Source organism: Cotesia glomerata, linkage group LG7, assembly GCF_020080835.1.
Source record: "Cotesia glomerata isolate CgM1 linkage group LG7, MPM_Cglom_v2.3, whole genome shotgun sequence".
NCBI lineage: Eukaryota > Metazoa > Arthropoda > Insecta > Hymenoptera > Braconidae > Cotesia > Cotesia glomerata.
In genome coordinates, this window is record NC_058164.1 from 5016612 (window position 1) to 5039878 (window position 23267).

Below are 23267 nucleotides of genomic sequence, written 5' to 3' on the forward strand. Positions count from 1 at the left end.
GTTAATTTTTTTTTAATATATAAAGTTTTCCATAAAATAATATAAAGTTACATAACATTGTAACCCATAATTTATTAGATCAGATGCCAATGAGGATTTGTGTTTCACATTAAAGCCGAAGAAATTGGAGACATGAGACATAAGTCTAGAAGTATTGTACCTAAGAAGTCTTTTCACCGGGGAAAAAATTCCCCCTCTTTTTTCCCACCCAGAGGAATATAAAAATGCGATAAAATGTTATAAAACGAAGGCGAAAAATAAAATAAAATAAAAAAAAACTTGGTAATCTATACCATAGCATAGTTGAAGTGTACTGTTCACTATGTACTGCTACTGAGTGTACAGTAAAATGTAGTAGGCCATTGGAAGAGTACCGGGACTGTCGCTCGACTCTTAAGGCACCATAAATTTCACGGTGTGAATCCCGTGATATACTCTCGCTCTCCAAGACATATATCTTTACTGCACTTCCAAGAACAAGAACAAGAACACGAGGACCAAGAAGAAGAAGAAGAAGAAGGACCGAAAGAAAGAAACAGAGAGGAACAGAGTTCTTTCCCCCAAAAATCTGCATCCATTGCAGAACAGAATAGAATCTATACTCGGAAGGAAAAGTCTTAGTGCCGGGCTCACGAGTTGGGGAACTCTCGCTTTATCTTCTTTAGATAGAGAATGAAACTCAGCGAATAGACTGTAAGTATAACACATAGTACTTGCTACTGCCGGTTAAGCTGATGGTGTGAGAACAGCACTTTGCTTTAGTACTACTACTAAGACTTTACTTGGCGGTGGATGAACTAAGGACTGTGTTTAATGAAATTGCAGTGGTATGATCAGATGTAGAGCGGCTCTGAAAACTTGGAATGTCGCCCCGAGCGACTCAAGGGCGGTGAAAACGAGTTTCCGCGGCTCCAACACTGGAGTGACCGCGTGGTCGTAAGTCAAGTAGTAGAGCACGACGTTTGCTAAGACGCGGAGCGGCGATGTACTCACTACCAAGGAGCGGGAGCACTTGAGCAGTTTAGGGGCTAAGACCCCGGCGGAGGGGAACGGCCGGGAGTTGAGTGGATGGGCGGAAGCTAATTGTGAGGATGGCGAAGTCGTTTAGAGCTATTTCAGAATGTAGAAGAGCCTGTTCTACACCGGGAAAGACACTTGCCGGTGAATTGAACCGCGGTATTATGCTTCTGTGCTAACACTACCATTAAAGACCCCGCTTTCAGTCTCGGACTTTTTTTTTGGGATTAATTGTTGATTGTTATTAAGAAAGTGTTTGTTGGACGATTGAGGGTTTCATTTTTGTAGTTTTGCGGTCCAAGGACTAGTTATTGCTTGATGATTCATTTGATTTTTAAGAGGCACAACCTCACAGTAAAAAATTCTACGTCATTGCATCAAAAAATTTTGTGTTAAAAATTTTTATGTTAAATATTTAACACTTTTTTGTGTTGATTTAACAGAATCAATATTAAATTTACCCATAAAAGTGTTAAATATTTAACACAAAAATTTTTAACACTAAGTTTTTTGACGCAATGTAAAATTTTTTACTGTGCAGTATGAAATTTTCAAAAAATCGATTTTTTCATATTTCGATAGGTTATACCTTTAAAAATAACATATTAGAATTTCAAATCGATATCTCAATTAGTTTTTGAGTTACAGCCATTTAAAGAGTAGTCGCTCGGCAGGTAGAATAGGATCATTTTGTCTTTAAACGCGTTTTTCTCGAAACAGCATTTTTTGAATTTACTAGAAATGATCCGATCGGTACCAAATTTTTTTTTGCTTGTTCTGTAGATAGCTCTCCATACGATGACCCTCCAGTTTTTTTGATCTGATCAAAAATCGAATTTTGGCAGGCCAAAAACGACCAAAATTTTGAGAAAAAATTCAACTTTTTTATTAAAAACGCCGCCATTTTATTAATTTTTGATATTTTTTTTCGACCGTGAGTCATCGTACAGACAATATCTTCTAGTTTAACAAGAATTTTTTTTTTTTGGTTTTATCCACGGAGAAGGCCGGAATCACTCCAGCAGTGGAGGACCTTTTTTTTAGCGCCGTCGGAGATCGTGTGTAACTCGGAAAATATTTAATTTTTTTCTTGAAAAATTTTACTGTATATTCTTAAAATATGTATTAATATACCCCTAAAATTGTAAAATAATTCATACAGGAGTTTTTTTTATTTTAATTCCCAAAAATTTTATTTATAATAAATTTCAAATGAAATTTTGATTTTAAAAATATCGTAATTTTTTGATAACAGCGTCGGTAAGAATAGAAAACTTGATTGTTTATTATAAATTAGAAAATCTAAATTATTATGACCCCCAGACAATTTTTGATAAATCAAAAATAAGGGATATTCGGAATAAGATTTTCCAAACTCATTAAGAATTATTTATTTTTATTTTTTATTAAAAAGTCGCTAGGATCGATTTGTAGTACTTGGATGCAAAATAGTCTGTGGCCCAGATTTACTTACTCCATCATATACACTCTAGAGCTTTATTTAGTCAAGAGTATTTTCACTATTTTTAGAAACCCCAATTTCTCAAGCAATTGATTTTTTTTTACCACCAGATACAAGTTTTTTAAATTATCATCAATACTTTTGTCTCTTTCCTAATTCTATATTTGATTTGTGAGATTCTGATTTATTAAAATCCTTCAGATCAAAATAAATCGAAAGAAGTTTATTTAAATAGTAGAAATAAATAATTAGAGAGAAAAAATTTTTTTTTAGCTTTGGAGTAAAATTTGTTTGTAAAAAAATTTTTTTTAAGCTAAAAATTTTAAGAAAAAAAAATATTTTTTTAAGCTAAAAATTTTAAGAAAAAAAAATATTTTTTTCGCACAACCCTTCTGATTATCTAGATCGAATAACAATGACAATCAATGACAGTCATTGGTTTATTATTTCCCTTGTTGCGAACGGGCTGGAAGTTGACGTAAATGACAACCATTTGAGGTCTCGCTGGAATTAAATGGAACAAAATGAAAATAATAACAGCTATCATTTGGATTTATGTGCTTGGATAATATCTGTGGACAGTAGTCGGTAGGTGGGGGTGGTAGGTCGCAGACGGATGATAGTGACGTTATCACAGCATCATATACTCATAAAGGGATTGAATAATATAATTAAATTGAGAGGGTACACTCCGCGGTACTCGATTTGCAATCCAATTATTTGCATCGATGTCGTAGGTTTTGCCCGCTCGAAATATCGTGACGAGGAGCGCTGGCGTAAATGTTGCCATCATCTATATATGAATTTGTGTTTATAGATATATAAAGAGAGAGGTGGTATGTATTATGTCGCAGTCGCAGTATTCCCGTAATCCTGGATTCGAATCTCGTTTCGAAAACGTATCCCGGCGTGTTCTCGTTTGCAGATGGTGTGCCTGGACCACTCGCATCCGTTTACCCGTTAAATCCTCGCGAACTCGTAAATTACACACCAAAAACTCTTTCACTAATTTACTAAATCCTATTGAAAAAACAAACAAACTTTTTATGCTTCGATCTGCTTCAAGTGGGAATATTTTTCTACTATCAATTTAATTTCTAGTGAATTAAAGTCTTTTGATGGATTTATACAGACTAATTAAAAAATTAACCTGATTTTTGAGATCAACTTTAGGACCAAAAAAATTATTTTGAAGAATTTTTTATTTTTAATCTAGAAAAAAATTTTGAGTTAATAAAATTTTCTTGGCTTATGTAAATTTTACTTGTTTTAAAAATTTTTTTGCCCTCCGGGCGGAAAGTGACAACTTTCGTCCCGCTGCGCTAAACTAAGTTGCCGCTTTCCGCCTTCGTTGGACAAAAAAATAGTATACACTCCACGGGAAGTAAATAAGAAAGCCTCAGATCACATGTTTGTTGACCTCGGCTTCGCCTCGGCCAACAATTACATGTGATCTGAGACATTTCTTACTTTACTTCCCTAGGTGTGTAATATACTATTTCGGCTTAAAATAAGCTGGAAAATTCTTAGAGTAAAAAATTCTTTTTGAATTATGTGAATTTTACTTTATTAATAAATTTCTTTATTTTGATTAAAAAAAAAATTTTTGAACTGAGAAAATTTTTTTGAGTTTTAATAAATTTTACTTAATTAATAAATTTTTTAATTTAAATCTGTCTAAAAAATTCTTGAATTGAAAAATTTTTTGTGGCTAAAATAAATTTTAATAATCAATATAATTTTTTATCAAGAATCCTGCTAAAAATTCTTGAATTGAGAAATTTTTCTTAGCTAAAATAAATTTTAATTAATAAATAAATCCTTCATCTTAAATTAATCACAAAAATTTCTGAATTAAGATATTTTCCTTTTTTTAACCAAATTTTATTTGTTTCAAGCTAAACAAATTTTTCAAATTAATTCTCTCGATTAAAGAATCCTTTGAATAAACTAAATCTTACCTCCCATAAAAAAAAGTATATTTTAAATATATTAAAAATCTATAAAAAATATATAAATATATAAAAAATATGTATAGTAAATATATTTTTAATAACTAAGTTTTGGCCGATTTTCATATATATTTTAAATATATTCTAGATATATTCAAGATATATTTTAAAATACAAAAAAAAATATAGCTAAAAATATAAAAAAAATATATTTTTAATATATCGAAAATATGTTTGAAATATATAAAATATATATGAAAATCGGCCAAAAGTTAGTTATTAAAAATATATTTACTATACATAATTTATATATTTTCTATAGATTTTTAATATATTTTTTATATATTTCAAAATATATTTTTTTTTCATGAGGGACACCAATATAATTTTTTCTTATAAAAATTTATAAAAACAATATTTAAAATTCTTAAAAGCAAACTAAACAAAAAAAGTTTTATTTACCAGCAAGAATAAAATATTTGCTCGGAAGCAAGTGTAAATTAATTACCCTCTGTCTTATGAAAGAAATGGTCTGTTAAAAAGCGTGTGTGGAGCGGAGCAGGATTGTCGGGTGCCCCATACTCCTCTTAGGACACTCGGGGCTTACAAAGGTCGTGTTACGTCCCCGTGTAAAATATGTTAGAGGCGCTATCTTCTGGGCGATTGCCTAGAAAACTCACGCGAAAATATCGATCTGGGAGGGGGCATGAGGGTGGAGGATGTGTAATCAGATTAACGAAAGAGGGGCAAACAAGCCGCATGCTTATGAACGTGTTATACGATAGAGTGGAAATGTAAAACGGGTGTGCTTGTAGGGCCGGAGGAGTATTTGCTGTTTTTGTTATTATTATTATCATTATTGTTGTTGTTGTTTTGTCAAACGGAACGTGACTCACTGCCGACTTTACTGGTCACGATCTTCTATTTAAATACATACTGCTTCACCTGTTCTTTATCTCTTTTAATGCCGTGAGCTCACTATTTCACACACACACACACACACACACACACACACACACACACACACACACACACACACACACCCTCACACACACCCTCACACATGATGATGAATTTAGCCAGTGAATTTAAATCTACGCCAGAGTTTTTAATTTTTTTTTTTTTTTATCATTCTCTCTCACTGGTTGCTTTTTTTTAGATTTTTTCATCGCGCTGATGAATGCACTAGAGTTAATTTTGAATTAAATTCAAGGCAAGTAGGCTAGACTAGTACTATACTACTGCTACATACTGCCGCACTGGTGTTTATAACTCTATATACATATATGTGGACGTATATCTCTAATTTGCAACTATAATTTTGTGAAATAGTTGTTTCATTTGGGAACCCTCGTAGAGTTCCTTCCCATCCGAGTTTCAGCTCGAGTGTACCGAGTGTATTATATGTGCAACAACTCAAAAGCACTCGCGGTTATAGCGTTGATAGTTTTATCTCACCGTCTCTAGTTTCTGTGTCTCTGGTCCCCAGAACTCACACTCGCTACGACTAAAAGCTCTTTTATTTAAAAAACTTTTCGTACAAGCCGCTGATTCATTCGGACTCGGACTTCCGGGGGTCGCGAACACGCCGCGCCTTCCTAGATAGAATGTACGTACGTTCATGTATGTTGGTATGGGTTGTAGATGTAGGAATAACTCATAACATGTAATAATGAAGCGCTGGACATTTTTTACCTCGAAATATTACACGGCTCAATCTCGGTCCGATCTCACTCGTGTTTTATTACTGAATTTTAGTGCTTTTTGTAATTAAGTTTTTTTGTTGGGCTGGGGAGGCTGACTAAGAATTTTTTAGGAATGGTTGATCGATTTTTTTGATAAGACACTGGAAAAAAACTAGTTAATTCGGGGAAAATTTTATTTTTTTAATTTTACGCTGGAGAGTAACAAATTTTTCGACACAAATATTTGTGTTACTGACTGTTTTTATACAAACTAATGTTAATTCCACATTCTAGTGTGTTAAATCAACACATAAGGATGTGAAATTCTACATAAAAATTTTTACACTTTACACAATGGCGAAAAATTTTTTATTGTGTGGTTTTGGATATGATTTTTTAATTAATTTAAAAAAAATTACACAGGAAAAAATTTTGCGTCGTTGCGTCAAAAAACTTAGTGTTAAAAATTTTTCTGTTAAATATTTAATTAATAGAAAATTTTTTGACGCAATGACGTAAAATTTTTCACTGTGTAGGAATTTTATGAAGATAATTGAATGGCTTCACTGATGATGATTCAAATTGTTAAAATTGGTGTGATTTGCAGTGCTTTAAATCTATACCTAGTCTGATACTCATCCTAAAATTTCTCGCTTACTTTTATTTCATTTCATTTTTACTAATTGCAAATAGCCAATGACATTTCTCAAATTTTTTATTGTTTTCCATTGTTCCATTAGCCAAAATCTAAATATTGTTAAAATATCCATGTAGATCTGTTTATACTCTTCTATTTATGTATTTTTGTCATTCGGCCATTGCCTTGGCATTCAAATTAAATCTATACTAATAAATGGAGAGACGGTTTTTTTGTCCGCTTATACTGCAAAAACTACTGAACCGATCGGAATAATACTTATATCATAAGATGCAGCGTATTTCGGAGAAGGTTTTAGTATATGATATGGTGGTGATTACTTATTCGGAAGCTATATTTTTTTGACTTAGAAATAATGAATTTTTGTTGTAACTAAATTTATTCTATTCGATTGTCATTTGTTTAAAATAAATTTTTTAATTCTATTAGTTATGTTTATATACTAGGCAGATTTCTTCACTTATGAGACCTGCAATTTCTTTAACTGAAACTTTCAATGCTTATTACAAATTTTTTAACTTCCCGCTACGAAAATCGAAGATTTTCAAAAATCGGGAAGTTATTGTTTTCACCCCGTTTTACAAAAACCGAGTTTTCATCAGATCTCGACGTTTGAAGGTCACAGGAAGCTTCCCTGACTATCCCCGCAAGGTTGTCACGGTGTCTGTATGTGTGTGTGTGTGTGTGTGTGTGTGTGTGTGTGTGTGTGTGTGTGTGTGTGTGTGTGTGTGTGTGTGTGTGTGTGTGTGAAAGTATGTGAACCGCTTATAACTTTTGAACGGCTTGACCGATTTCATCGCGGTTGATGCCATTCAAAAGGACTTGACCAAACTTAGATTTTGAAAACTATTTGGACCGATTCAGATCAATAGATTTTGAGAAATCTTCAAAAAACTGAAAAAAAAAAAAATTTTTTCAAATGTGGTTTTTTGGAATAACTTTTAAACGGCTTGATGGTTCAATTCCAAAAACTAATCAGCTCTTAACCTTAAAAAACCACGTTGATCGCCACCAGTCCGGTCAAAATCGGTTGATTCGTTCGAGAGATATCGTGAACGAAATAAAACCGAAAAAAGTGTTTTTTCGGAATAACTCCGAAATTTTTAGCGCGATCAATTCAAAATTTAAGATTCTTTGTGAGGCTTGAAAAACTGCGTCGAATGCTGCCAACCGCGTGAAAATCGGTTTATTCATTCAAAAGTTATTGCGGTTTAAACATTCAAAAAATAGTGTCATCAAATCCCTATCAGACTTTTGAGCTCAAAAGCTCAAAAGCATAGGAAGACAATCTCTTTGAGCTTGGAGAGCTCAAAATAACCCATAAATTGTATTTTTGAGCTCGAAGAGCTCAAAAACGTCATTGGTGCAATTTTAAGCGCCTAAGTATGGAATTAGCGGGAAGTTGCAGGGATGGCCTTCAGGGTGAACCGTTTTCCTAATTTTTTTTTCGTATCAATTATTATTCATTTTTGTAAGAAAAACACGTGAATGTTATAATGATTGCACATTGAAAGTTAAAATGAATATTAGCTAGAATAATTGATAGAATTTGGAATTTGTGCAAGTCAAAACTATACTTTAATTAAATTTCAAGCTTAGATCTAAAAATGCAATTCTATAAAGCGCCCAGCGGAGTGGGCAAGTAACAGCTAGTAAATAAATAAATAAATTTTACTATTCAAATTTGAAAAATTTAATTCTTGATAAATAATATTTTTCAATGTAAAATTTTATTGATTTTAGAATAAAAAAAATTTTAATAAAGACTTTAAAGTTCCTTTCAAAATAATTTTGTTCTTAGATCAAGAATATTTTTCCGAATCAATTTTTTTCGGTACAATTTATAAAAAAAATTTACTCACTTAAAAGCTTTGGATAAAAAAGAAAGAAAAATTAAGAATATTTCCTAATATTTTAACCGTAAAAATAATTGGATTAGTAGCAAGTAACAAATATAACTAAAATAATAATCTAGTGTGTCCACCTCGAAGCCTTTCAGATGAGCAATTATCCGGTTTGTATACAAGCGGATATATTTAAGCTTTAGTCATCCGCGATCGCAAATGATGCAAATGCTTTGAATTAAAATTATCAAACGGCGGGCAACGCACATCGTCATTACTTGTTTTATTATATAGTGATTATTATTATAATATACCGACGCAATGTGAGCATTAAAGCCTGGCAGATACACACACAGAAGTAGCTATCACTTGTCGCGGGTAATCCACATAATGATCTGTTTATTATCCAGATGTAATGGTCGTGTAGATGCACAGTAATACCGATTTCAGTTCGTGAATATTAAATTAAAATTACAATTACGTAAATGTTGTTAATATTTGATACTGTACATTAAAGGTTTCCGTTAAATACGTTTAAATAGTTTAAGCTAAATAAACTTTTTAATTGGCTGCTGTTACAGTTTAATTTCATTATCAGATAATTATTTCTTGATGAGTAATGATGACTAATGATTGATGAAGGCTCATTATTAATTACTAATTATTACGAGTCATTATTCCAGGACGTTATTATATAAGAGATTGAACGCAAGTGACATCAAAGTTTAATAACGAGTTATTTTTTTATCACCAGTTACAGTGATTAATACTTTTTCCGCAATTCCGTGTCACGCAAAGCCACACCACTCTCGGTGGAGCGTAGCCTGATCTCCAGAAGTTCAGATACTGATAAAAACAACGCTAATCCTTGATAACGCCAAAACGTAACTCCTCGATATCTTTTCTCTGTTTTTAACGAGATTTATTTATTCACAATTTTAGGAGATATTCAATACGATAATTGGTTGTCATTCTTTATTTTTCAGACACGGGAATTACCAAAATTTTTATTAGAAAAAAATTTATTTAAGAAAAATATTCAATTTTTTAATCAAGTAAAATTTACTTTAAAAGAAAAAAAATTGTTAAGTTCAAAAATTAATTTTCTCCATTTAAAATAATTTTTTTTTTATTTAGTTTTTTCTTTTCAGCGCACCTGCTGTTAGTAAGATAATAAAATATTTATTATTAATTAAATTAATAAATGATATTTAAAAAAAATTTAATTTTATAATTGACAGTGACAATTATAATTAATAGTGACAATTTTTTTTTAATATTTTTTTTTTTTATTATTTCGATTTTTACTTGTATACCGTTCTTGGTTTTTACAAGGCTGGGTAGGTAGTAGCTGTCGCATTCCACGAGTGCGCCACCATCCTGTGTTTTTATACTGTCCTTGTTTTTATTCAACGCTTTTTTGAACCCCAGCACATCCTCTTTTCACTCCTGTATTTTCACTGCATAGTCAACCTTATTTTTCGCACATTTGTATACTCAACTCTTTTTTATTATCACGCGGCTGTGGACCGACTTGTGCTTTCTGTACTGTATTTACCCTATTCCTCACCCCTTTCTATCGGTTGTTGGAATAGTGGCGATGGGGAAACCACAGAGAAAACCCATGCCAGTACAGTTCGGCTACCGGAGCGACCCCCGACGGTTGGTGTTGGAACTATTCGAACAACCGTCGGGGCTCGAACCCTCGCCTCACGGCATGATGTGTGAGCGAACTAACGGGATAATGACTTAACCCGCTCGGCCATCATGCCACTCAATTTTTTTTTAATATTTAAAATAATATATACTTACAAATAATTACAAATTAACGAAGCTATTTTCATAGCTACAATGCCAGCTGTTACTCGCCCGCTCCGCTGGGCGCTTTATAGAATTGCATTTTTAGATCTAGACTTGAAATTTAATTAGAGTATTGTTTTGACTTGCACAGATTCCCAATTCTATCGAATTGGCATCCACCTTTTATCCATGTAATTATTCTAGCTAATATTCATTGCAACTTTCAATGTGCAATCATTATAACATTCCCGTGTCTTTCTTACAAAAATTAATAATAATTGATATGAAAACAAAATTTGTAATGAGCATTGAAAGTTTCAGTTAAAGAAATTGCAGGTCTCATAAGTGAAGAAATCTGCCTAGTATATAAACATAACCAATAGAATTAAAATATTTATTTTAAACAAATTAAAATCGAATAGAATAAATTTAGTTACAATAAAAATTCATTGTTTCTAAGTCAAAAAAATATAGCTTCCAGATCCACAGATTCGGTAGATTCTGGCGCCAAGTTCCGTTCAAATATGCTGTAAACGGAGCACCAGACTACCGACTGTGTTTACTGTAAGCAGAACGGTATTTTGAGGTTGCAAAATTTTATTTAATTCTACGGTACTTGTTTTTCCTAAATTGTATATTATAACAGTAATTCATACTTTATTTGACTGTTATTAATTAATTATATTCACTTATAACAATTAATCTACTTGAGATTATTAAATTTAATCAGCACAAACTATAGCAACGCAAAAATTTCGATCCTGACTTTTTTTTCGATGGGCTAAGTGATCTGCCACAGACTAAATAATTCGAGAATGCATAGTAATCCTTCATTAGATGGGAAACTACAGTTAAAAATAGATATTTCACAGCTTGCATCAACACCCGCCAGGGTGCGCTGGAATTATTTTTACGTAAACTGTAGTTTCAAGGGGATAGTTTGCTATAAAAAATGCAACCAACGCGAAATTTAATTAAGTTGGTACCAATTGTAAATTTTTATTATAATTACAAAAAATACTAAAATACGAACAAAAACAGTTTCACAGTAAAAAAATCGCGCCAAGTCCACGTTCATAAGACTATTAAGAAAAAAAAAATTTGTTTTTTTCTTTACAGAAATATATAAAATAAAAAAATTAAAAAATCCAAGTAACCGATATGATTGTTTATGATTTTCGGAAATTAAAAAAAATTTTGTTACAAATTTAAAAATTAAGAAAAAAATTTTGGAACGTACTTGGTGTGCGTCATTGTGTATTTCAATTTTTTTTAATTTTGCAACCGCGCACACTAAATACGTTCCAAACTTTTTTTTTAATTTTTAAATTTGTAACAAAATTTTTTTTAATTTCCGAAAATCATAAACAATCATATCGGTTACTTGGTGTAACGTTCTAGCGAATTTCGAAATTTATTTGACGGTTCTAAGAAATTATTTTTATTAAATAAAACCTCGATCATTCCGTTGCAAGAATTATTTAACGGAGTGACGAGGAGATAAAGAAATTCTGCGAACGCCATCGCGACTCGAATTCAAAACTCATGACGCTGCATGAGATTCGGGCCTCGATGGTGTTCACTAGGGTAACCTGAGATGCGGCGTTGCGACATTTAATTATTAAAATCTATTGTACTGGATGCAAATCCAGAGGAGTCTGCCCTGAGCAATCAAGCGACAATCATCTTGGGGCTCCGGACGTATGTCCGGTGCCATCTGGCCCAAATTATATAATTAATTAAACAATTTACTTTAATTTTATATAATCGTGTGTATTATTTTAAATATAATACCCTTAATAATTATTCTAAAAATTTATAGAGTATCGAAGAGCAGGGTGCGCCTGGAATCTATAGATCTCCTATAGACACCTGCCTGGTAAATTATAAAAATATGAGCTGGAAAATCCAGAACGTAACACTTGGATTTTTTAATTTTTTTATTTTATATATTTTTGTAAAGAAAAAAACAAATTTTTTTTTTCTTAATAGTCTTATGAACGTGGACTTGGCGCGATTTTTTTACAGTGAAACTGTTTTTGTTCGGATAAGTAATTACCACCATATCATCTACTAAAATATTCTCCAAAACACGCTGCATCTTATGGTATAAGTATTATTCCGATCGGTTCAGTAGTTTTCGCAGTATAACCGAAAAAAAAACCGGCTCTCCATTTATTAGTATAGATTTAGGAGATATTTAATACGATAATTGGTTGTCATTATTTATCTTTTAAACACGGGAATTACAAAAATTTTTATCAGAAAAAAATTTATTTAAGTAAGAAATTTAATTCTTCAATTAAGTAAAATATACTTTTAAAAGAAAAAAAATTGTTAAGTTCAAAAATTAATTTTCTTAATTTAAAATAATTTTTTTTTATTTAGTTTTTTCTTTGTAGCGTACCTGCTGGTAGTAAAATAATAAAATATTTATTATTAATTAAATTAATAAATTATATTTAAAAATAAATTTAATTTTATATTTGACAGTGACAATTATAATTAATAGTGATATTTTTTTCTTAATATTTAAACTAAAATATACTTATAAATAATGTTTAAATTAAAAATTTTTTATTAAACTGGACATTGTTTATTTTTACATGAATCTGTCGTAGATAAATTGATAAGCTTTATTATTGAAATCAATTGAAGAAAACTAAATTTATTAGTGTATAAATATTAAAACACGAGGGAATTAAAATTACTTTGGTCTAACGATTTGGAAATTTTGTCGGTGACTTTTACTCGATAATTAATATACCGTATAAATTAATGGAGGGGTTACTCCAATGATCATTACGTGGTAATTACCGTGTATGGGCTTCATTAAAGCTGCATTAAATCTAAACATCGTTGTGGACAATTAGAGTCGGAAATTTCAAACTTTAATTATTAAATATTAAAAATTCTTAAAGAAAATTTAAGCGTGAATAATTTAGCAACAAACTATTAAATACTCGGCAAACTTACTTCAAAATTTGCGTTGTAGAGATTCCTAACCGTCTTACACTTCAAAGTCTTCGCGCTCATCATTTTATATATTATAATACCTCTCATCACATGTTTCGAATTAACTCCTTAAATATTATATTACAACCCTTTGCCAGAAAGTTGGATTTCCTGGCGTATGGGATATGATGGCCGAGGCGTAGCCGTAAGTTCTGGTCGTGGGTTGTATACTATTTTTCTTGCTCTCCACCCGAAAGTACGCAACTCCGTGGAAGGGGTTTTGCAAAACCGAGGCAAAGCCGAGGTTTTGCCGGGCGCGAGGGGGGCGCCGCCCGACTTTTGCAAAGCCGAGGCTTTGCTGGTCGGGGCGGACATAAGAAAAAATGTAAAAATTAATAAATAAAAAAAAAAAAAAATAAGTTATTTTAAAGTTTACAAATAACTGTTATAATTAAGAGTGCACAGAACTTGGCACAAATATTTAAACTCGTTCTAATAACAGAATTTATTTTTTTGAGTTGATTAAAAATTAATTTTTTTATTAGTAATCGACGGCTAAGAAAGATTGAAATTAAATTATTAGAAGCTTGTAGAGTACATGTACCTATTGTTTTATAAACATTGCTTCACTAGCTGTCAAAATATAAAAGAAAACAAATAAAGTCCACAAAACTTTTATATTTTATTTTGCATAAACTTTTTATATAAATCATTTGTGTAGTGTTATTATTGAATAGTTCATTAATAATAATCTAGTTATAAATTATTTTTTATTTCTTTGACATTTTTTGGTTAGTTTATACGCTGACATGTTACATACAGACGATGTTGTGACTGTTAGACAGTTAAAACTCGCGCCAGGAAAATCCCATAATAAAATTGAGATGAAATGTATGTGAAACCAATCTATTCGTGATGTGATTGGTTGAAAATATTTATTCTCATTCTGATTGGTTGAAAATGAATATAATATACATAAACGACACATAAATATATCATGACAAGAAATATGAGGCGCGCGCTTGCGCGCGCAAATTCAATTCTAGTATGAAAAAAAACAAGGTTCAGTGCTGCCCGGCCAGAAAATATGCGTAGCGCGCATGTGCCAAAACAAGCCACAAATGTTGCTCTTTCTGGAGTAAAGTGCGTCCAGAAAGAGCGTACTTTCGGGTAGGAGAGCAAGAAAAAAAACTTTCTAAAGAAAAAAAAAATAGTTTAAAAATAAAAATGAGAATTGTCAAGAGTAAGGCCGGTTTAAAAGAGCTCCATTCGATTTGACGACGTACATTATCGAGTGTCCTGTTGAGCAAGTAAAGGTGAGTGACAGGTAACCTGACGGATGACAACCCTGTCCATATAAAAGAGCCTGGTCTCTTGGTCGTGCTCGTCTCGGTACAGTATCATTTTTACGAGGCCTCAATACTTCGGGAAATAACTCCGTAACGACCCCGTCGCTGGCACTCAAGTCGCCCCAAGACGCTCGTCACCTACCGTTTCTACATCTGACCTCGGGCGAAAAGATCCTCGCTACTGACAGCCTCATTTTTTCCCCTATTTCCCCGGCATATAACGACAAACTTTACTCTCAAGTACCGCTAAATTTTTATAAACAAGACTCACCCGAATAATGGTCATTGTCGTCGTAATTCCTCGGTAATTTTGCGGTACGGTGTAACTTTTAATTGTAGATGTTGTGTAACTATGAAAAATATTTTTAGTAATTTCTTGGGAGAAACATTTTTATTAAAAATATAAAAAATAAATGGATAGTATATAAAATATATTTTTGAACATTTTTACACGTGAGAATTTTTTAAATAACTTAATTAAATTCAATTATCTATATTATTAAAAGAATAAGAAAAATTTTGTGGCCAGTGTATTGATATGATAAAATGGGTTTTTATGGTTAAATTTGGTATCATTAGAAAGGTCTTGACCTGGAGTTGTGCCTTTTCAAGGTTTCATATCATTCTCACCAATAGTCAATTTATGATGATAAGTATTTAGGTTGCATTCGAAGATGCTCTATCTCTATATACATAATTAAGAAATGACCTTGTATCTTGTGAACTATTGACATTTTTAAAGATATAAGCTCATCCCGATGTTACACTCATCAAGACCTTTCATTTGAGTACCCACATCAATTTTTCATATATTTAATATATTATATATATCTATATATGAAAAATATATGAAAATGCATGTGGGTACTCAAATGAAAGCTCTTGATAAGTGTAACATCGGGATGAGTTTCTATCTTTAAAAATGTCAATAGTTAAAAAAGTACAGTGCAATTTAACAAAAGTCATTATTTAATAAACCAAAATTTTATTTATTTATAGTTCACAAGTCACGGCAGTCACATAGTGACTGCAAGGTTGCTAGTAATTAATATTTATAAAATATATAAATTGATAAAAAATATTTTTTATTTAATTCGTTAATTTAATTTTTAAAAATAATTTTCCTATTTACAGATTTTTGCTTTTTGACCAAATTTTTTTATCAGCCCAAAGTTCTTTTAATAATATATATTTTTTTTAATAGTTTTATTTTGATCTAAAATTCATAGACATTCTTTTGATATAAAATTTTGTTTTCAAAAAATATTTAAAAATCAAAACAGAAATAAAATATCATCATTGAAGTCGAGGTTTCATAGACAAGCATTAATAAAATATGAAAAAACTAAAAAGCTTAATAATAACAGTGTATTGTCATGACCGGAAATTATAAATCCACAAGTTGGTTCACCAAGTGCGATGTTTTGAATTTGATTAGCCAGAAATTGATGGCTTGTGCTCGTTAACCCGTAGCCGCTCCTCAGTCGATGCTTGTCCGGTGCGGCATACGCTCAAGGCATTTATATTTACGAGGGGGTGCGGCTGTACTAACTTTCACACCGGCATATCATCAACTCATGCATACAAACCAATATAAACTACACCGTGTATTAAACCCTTGTATTTGTATTTATATTTGTATTTGCATTTGTATTACATACAGTACCCCCTCCCCCTCTCCACGTATGCCTTGAACCCTAGTTACTTTATATCTTTTGGTGCTGTTTAATGTCGTTCAGCACAATACCAGTCTTAATCCGATTATCACAATTGATTTTTTCCTTCACGCAATGCGTGAGCGTTAAATATCTTTTAAAGAAATAACTGAAAGAGGATAAAGTAAAATAAAGTAATGCCGATAAGTCTAACGTTTTTGAGATAATTATATCAACGTCTCGACAAAATAAATTCTTGTGAAACTTTTTTTTTATTCTATTTTTTTTTTCGGTAACTTTCTTCAGCAATTATGTACAATAAGAATGAGAGTAAGAGCTGGAAAAGTTTTATTTTGTAAGTATAAAGTATACTCTGCTTTAAAAATAGTTGCTCAACTGTTAACTGTTCTTGGTAAATATTTTTTTAACTCTCTGGGCACGTAAATATTTACAGTTGAAATTAAATTAAATATTTTTTTTTTAAATATTTTTTTAATGACGCGTTGATAATCGCACCTCGTATTTTAATGATAAGAAAAAATATTTTATTATAGTGGCTAAATAATCGGATTATAAAGACCTAAATTAGTACGTGTTGTTTGTTTATAATTTATTCGAAATAATTTTTTTAGCTTATTAATGCTAAACTTATCAAATTTAATTACGTGATTTAATCTTTGATTTATTTTTATCTTTTTAATAAGACGCTATTATATTTTAGTTATTATTATATTTATAATTTTTATCTTTTATTTTGTACAAGCTATTAAATAAAGTTAGTATTGAAAATCCCCGACAGGTGGCGCATGGTCGCTGATTTCTCTCCTTAGAAGAAAGTTCAATTTTAAACTATTTAAAGTAATTTATTTTTTTATTAACTATTGAAATAAAATTAATGATTTCATTTAAATAGATTTGCACTTTATAAATATATAATAAATACTCTAATTAATTTTATAATTTATAGGGATAATTAAAAGCGAAAGAGGTGTAGAATAATTATCAGACTTTTCAAAGTGGTCATAGAGTTAGCAGCCGGAAATTACCTATCGGGCATGTTAATATTCCAATTCATCTAATAGATATATATATATATATATAGATATATATATATATATATATATATATATATATATATATATATATATATATATATATATATATATATATATTGTAGATTTAGAGTGTATGCATATAGTAGAAGGCAATATTTAGTAATTCCGTCCGATCGGGTGCATTAATACAGATTGTCCAGATCGTCCGCGAACGAGAGAGTATATATTCGGCGCGAAACCGCTTCTAAATTGATTCATCCTTGATCATTCGACCATGCGAGGTCTTTGGGAAATCTCGTATTCTGAATGAAGCACAAACTATCTGCCCAATCATCCGTCCAGACAAATTTCCATTTATATTCCATTCAATTAAATATTCAATTATAAATATTTTTATCAATAACACCCTTCATCATATCAGAATAATAATAAATAATTCATTAAATTATTTAAATTTCATAATAAAAAAATTATTTTTAGTCGTTTAATTAAAGCAATTTTTTTCTACAATTTTAAGATTTTTATATTTTAAATTTAACTCACCTTTATTCAATTGAATGACACCATTATATATTAATAAAATTTTTTTATTAAATTCCCTCGGATCTTAAAAGAAAAATGTCTTCATAAATGTTAATTAATAAAAAAAAAATTAATATTGTAAATTCTAAAATAAAACCTTTGTTTCACCTTTTCTCAAGAATAAATTAATTTATTATTACACAGAAAAAAGGTTTACTTGAGCCAAAAAAATATTGTTCTTCCTAATTATTTTGTTGAGCGAAAAAACAAATTTTTTTTTTACTCAAGAAATTTCACTTATTCCAACAAAATTAATTCTCTTGCTTTAAGAAATACGGATCTTGATTTAAGAAAATTTATTTAAGTCAAGAAAATCTTGTTGTTTTGAGAAAATTCAGCCTCTTAATCCAAAAAATTAAATATAAAGATAGAAGTAAATTTTCATTAATATTTTTATTGATTAACATGTCAAATAGCAAGATCAAATAATATTTCATCATTTTTTTTTCATTCAATATGTATAATTCCACACTAAAATAATACAAAATGGGTATCAAATATTCAAGAGAAAAATTTTCTCAGGGTGAGAAAATTTTTTTCTCAGCTGAAGTAGGTGGCGCTGCTTCCCTTACGAATCTAAAAATCTTGATCAAATATAAAAATTTATTGTATCAAGTATTTATAATAATTTGAATTAAGAAAAAATTACTTCTACCAAGAATAGAATTTCAAGAAAAATTTTAACTTCGGCCAACACAACTTCGGTTTTCCTTCAGGCACCCGACAATTTTTTTGAGCCAAGAATTTTGTTCTCCAGTCAAGAAATTTATCTTTCTGTGTGCAGTTTTGAATTGAAAAAAATTTATTATCTCTGAAAGGAATTTTTGTATCGAACTTTTGTAGGTAGCGCTTCGAAATATTTTTTAAAAAATTTTCTAAGATAAAAATTAGTAATGATAAGAGTTTTTTTAGAGTTGAGTAATATTTGACAAAAAAAAATTTCTATAGTCTTGTATCACAATATTGTAGTTAAATAGTGTAATATATATAAATATATGCCGATAACTTTTTAGTAAAAATACATCGCACGGTAATAGAACGATACTCGGTAAAATTAATAATTAAAAAATCCATTAATAATAATTACTACAATATAAAATCTTACCATTTTTAAGCTACTCTCTTTTATATTTTTTATAAAATAATTAAATTAATAAAATTTTTTTAATTAATAAATCTCGAAAAACGGGCTTGAATATTTGTTTGACTCGGAGTAATTCAATGAATCCACTCTCACACCTTGGCCAAGGACAGTGGTTGTTTTGGATGTGAGCCGCGTGGAAACACGGCGAGAAACTCTTCACCTATTCACCTCCCTGGGGGCTTAGGGGCGAGTAACTTCCAGTAACAACCACCCAACCAACCAACCAACCACCAGCAACAGTAGTAGTAACAGTAACAGCAACAGCAGCATAGGACCGTCTGTTGAGGCTCGACTAATGGCCAGTTAATTGCTGGAATGTAAATAAATATCTCCCAGCCGAGCTCGCGACTCTCCCTCCGGTCCGCGGGTCTATTTCAATGAAGATATACTGTCTTCAGACATGCATTGTTACTTGAACAAGCATCAAGCCGGGTGTACTAGCAGCGCACTACCAGTACGTCATCCACCTACACCCAGCTTCTGCACCTGTTCTTGTTTACCACTACTAAGTAAGCTTCCGATGGATTTGCCACTTTTTCATTTTTATTACGCTTTTTTATGACCCGCGGTATTTATCACCGGGCACAGTAACCAAACCTATTGCCGATAACTCAAAACTCCCGGAAATATATATTTTTTCCTTCTTTATTAGACACTTTTTGATTTGAAAAAAAAAGTGATCAATATTCGATCACTTTGGACACCGGAGCTGAGAAGCTTTTAGCTTGCATTGTCACCAGTCACCAGTACAGTGCTCTCGGGGCGCCTAAGTGGAGGATCTGCAAAGTACTCGAGAGCTACTTGCCCTACCCTCCGGGCTTTGAGCTTCGAGCATACTGGAAATGAGAAAAAATGACAGCCGAGTCTCTCGAAGGTCACTTCTATGCATTAGGGAAACTTACACTGCCTGGATATATATGTATATTGTATTCACTGGAGTGGCTGCCTCAGTCTCAGTAACTTTGAGAAATGATAAGACCCTCCTGAGTTTTACCTTCACTTTTACCGACTCCGGTCTTTGCTTTTTACACATTTTAACCATCAAAATTTTTTATCATCTCTAACTTTGTTTTATAATAAATTTATTTCCATTTCTCTAAAATAGCGGGTTATTTTCGTTTAATCCGAACGCTAAGCTCGGAACAAGGCTTTTCTTTTTCCCGGTTAGTGGTTCATTTTGTTTGCATTATAATTACCGGAAATATTCTGATAGTAAAGAAGCTAATAAACTAATAGATATAAAAATTATATTAAAAGGTGCAGTGTGGTGAGGAGAAAGTTTTAATTTATAATACACGGCCGATTAAGTTGTAATTTTTAGTCTGGAAAATAATAAGTTTTTATTATATTTTATTTTATTATTTTTATAATTTTAGGAGATATTCAATACGATAATTTTGGTTGTCATTCTTTATTTTTCAGACACGGTAATTACCAAAATTTTTATTAGAAAAAAATTTATTTAAGTAAAAAATTTAATTATTTAATCAAGTAAAATTTACTTTTAAAAGAAAAAAAATTGTTAAGTTCAAAAATTAATTTTCTTAATTTAAAATAATTTTTTTTTATTTAGTTTTTTCTTTTTAGCGCACCTGCTGGTAGTCAAATAATAAAATATTTATTATTAATTAAATTGAAAAATTATATTTAAAAAAAATTTTAATTTTATAATTAACAGTGACAATTTTTTTCTTAATATTTGAAATAATATATACTTATAAATAATTACAAATTAACGAAGCTATTTTCATAGCTACAATGCTAGCTGTTACTCGCCCGCTCCGCTGAGCGCTTTATAGAATTGCATTTTTAGATCTAGACTTGAAATTTAATTAGAGTATTGTTTTGACTTGCACAGATTCCCAATTCTATCGAATTGGCACGCACCTTTATCCATGTAATTATTCTAGCTAATATTCATTGTAACTTTCAATGTGCAATCATTATATCATTCCCGTGTCTTTTTTACAAAAATGAATAATAATTGATATGAAAAAAAAAAATTTGTAATGAGCATTGAAAGTTTCAGTTAAAGAAATTGCAGGTCTCATAAGTGAATAAATCTGCACGGAAAAAAAATTTCGTTCTGGTAACGTAACTGTAGAGTTACCACAACTATACACAGTTTACTGTTCGTTGTAGAGTTACAGTAACAAAATGTTATTTAGTTCTGATAACTCAATGTTGTTGAGCTCTCAGAGCTCTACGGGATTGTTCTCAGAGCCAAACGGTATAGTTGGGAGCGCTCTACGTTGCGCAGTAGTGGAGTGCGCTGACATATTTCATAACCTTCTAAAATGCCAAACATAATTATTTTGTTACTAATCTATATTATTAAAAATATATGAGGACAATTAAGTTCCCAATTCATTTATTTAAGGAAATAGGTTTTTTTTCGTCAAATTGTATTTCGTTAGAACAGTTTTGTATTTATGGTTTTACAAGGTTCATTTGCAGTGACTGTTAATCAAATTTATTAGTTGAATATATTGTGATAAGTGATAAGTTATCGGAATACATTAAAAAGACCCCATTTATCACAAAATAAAATTTGTTTTCGTTTATTTATCTTTTCTCGTGCATATACGGTAGTGATTTTATGTCCAATATTTATTGATATAATTAAGAAATATTATAATATATAATAATAATAATATTTCTATTATAATACTATTCTTATTTGCCATATACAATTATTGTTGGCAATATAAATTCATTCTGCCGCATGTATTTATTAAATTATCAATGGTAAATCGTAAAAAAAAATTATTAAGCAGACTTCCAAAAATTTTTTATAGTCTTAGAACGATCCTGTAGAGTTGTGAGAGGTAAATAACGTTAAGCTCTCAGAGCTTAACGATGTAGAGTTGCAGGAGCTAAACGGTATTGTTACTATAAGAATACGTTAACCTACTGGAACTTTTTACAACTACAGTCGACGCTCTCTGTATTGGACCTCTCTGTATTTGACCGCTCTCTGTATTTGACCACATTCTTCCTCTGTATTTGACGATTTTACACAGCTCTTATGGACAAGGACGAGTCAAATACAGAGAATGGTCCTGTACGGGCGAGTCAAATACAAAGAGCATTGACTGTAACTAACTACTATAGAGTTCTTATAGCAAAATTTTTTTCTCCGTGTGCCTAGTATGTAAACATAACCTAAAGAATTAAAAAATTTATTTTAAACAAATAAAAATTGAATAGAATAAATTTAGTTACAATAAAAATTCATTATTTCTAAGTCAAAAAAATATAGCTTCCGGATAAGTAATCATCACCATATCATATACTAAAACCTTCTCCGAAATACGCTGCATCTTATGGTATAAGTATTATTCCGATCGGTTCAGTAGTTTTCGCAGTATAACCGGACAAAAAAACCAGCTCTCTATTTATTAGTATAGATTTGAATGAACATTTATTTGATATTTTATTTAATATTAAATAAAATTAAAATAATAAATAATTTCAAAAGTTTATTTTAAATATCAGGCTGAAAGTAAGGAACCAAACTACCTGACTTTTCATAATAGTATTTATATTTTTTAATAAAATGTCCTAAAAATAAACTAAATATTCATCTTCAATGATCTAGATCTGTACTAATAAATCAAAAGACCTTTTTTAGACATGCCTTACCGAACAAAATTATTAAACAAGTAGACTATAATTAATCTAATAAAATCCATTGTTTTTCAGTTAATATTTCAAGTTTATAATATTTTCTCCATATTTTTTTGATAAAAAAATAACTTTTAATTACAAATAGTTTCTTTAGTAATTTTATTAAAGTAAATAAAACGTAATAATTATATTGTTGATTGGCTAATTTTATATTTGTTAAGTTCAATAAAATCTTAAATCTATTAGTAATGACTGATGATTTTTAAGTTGAGAATAGCTAGGAAGAAAAGAAGTGATTAATGGGAATGATTCGAATGATGATGGAGAAACTAGTGCAGCATGATCATCGACACTCCAGTGGAGTACTCTGGGTTTAGTGCGACAGTCTATAGTTTCTATAATCTATAGTTGGTATAGTCTATAGTCTATAGTCAGAACCCAATCTCTACAACCCTGTAAACCCGTTCATCGGCACAAAC

General features: G+C 30.6%; 1 long non-coding RNA gene across 1 annotated transcript; it reads left to right on the forward strand.

Annotated features, from left to right (window-relative positions):
- Positions 1–1567: 1567 nt before the first annotated feature.
- LOC123268867 lies at positions 1568–22793 on the forward strand. Its single transcript, XR_006510315.1, has 3 exons — positions 1568–1709; positions 17555–17563; positions 22782–22793. It is a non-coding gene; the product is annotated as an uncharacterized LOC123268867 (long non-coding RNA).
- Positions 22794–23267: the final 474 nt, after the last annotated feature.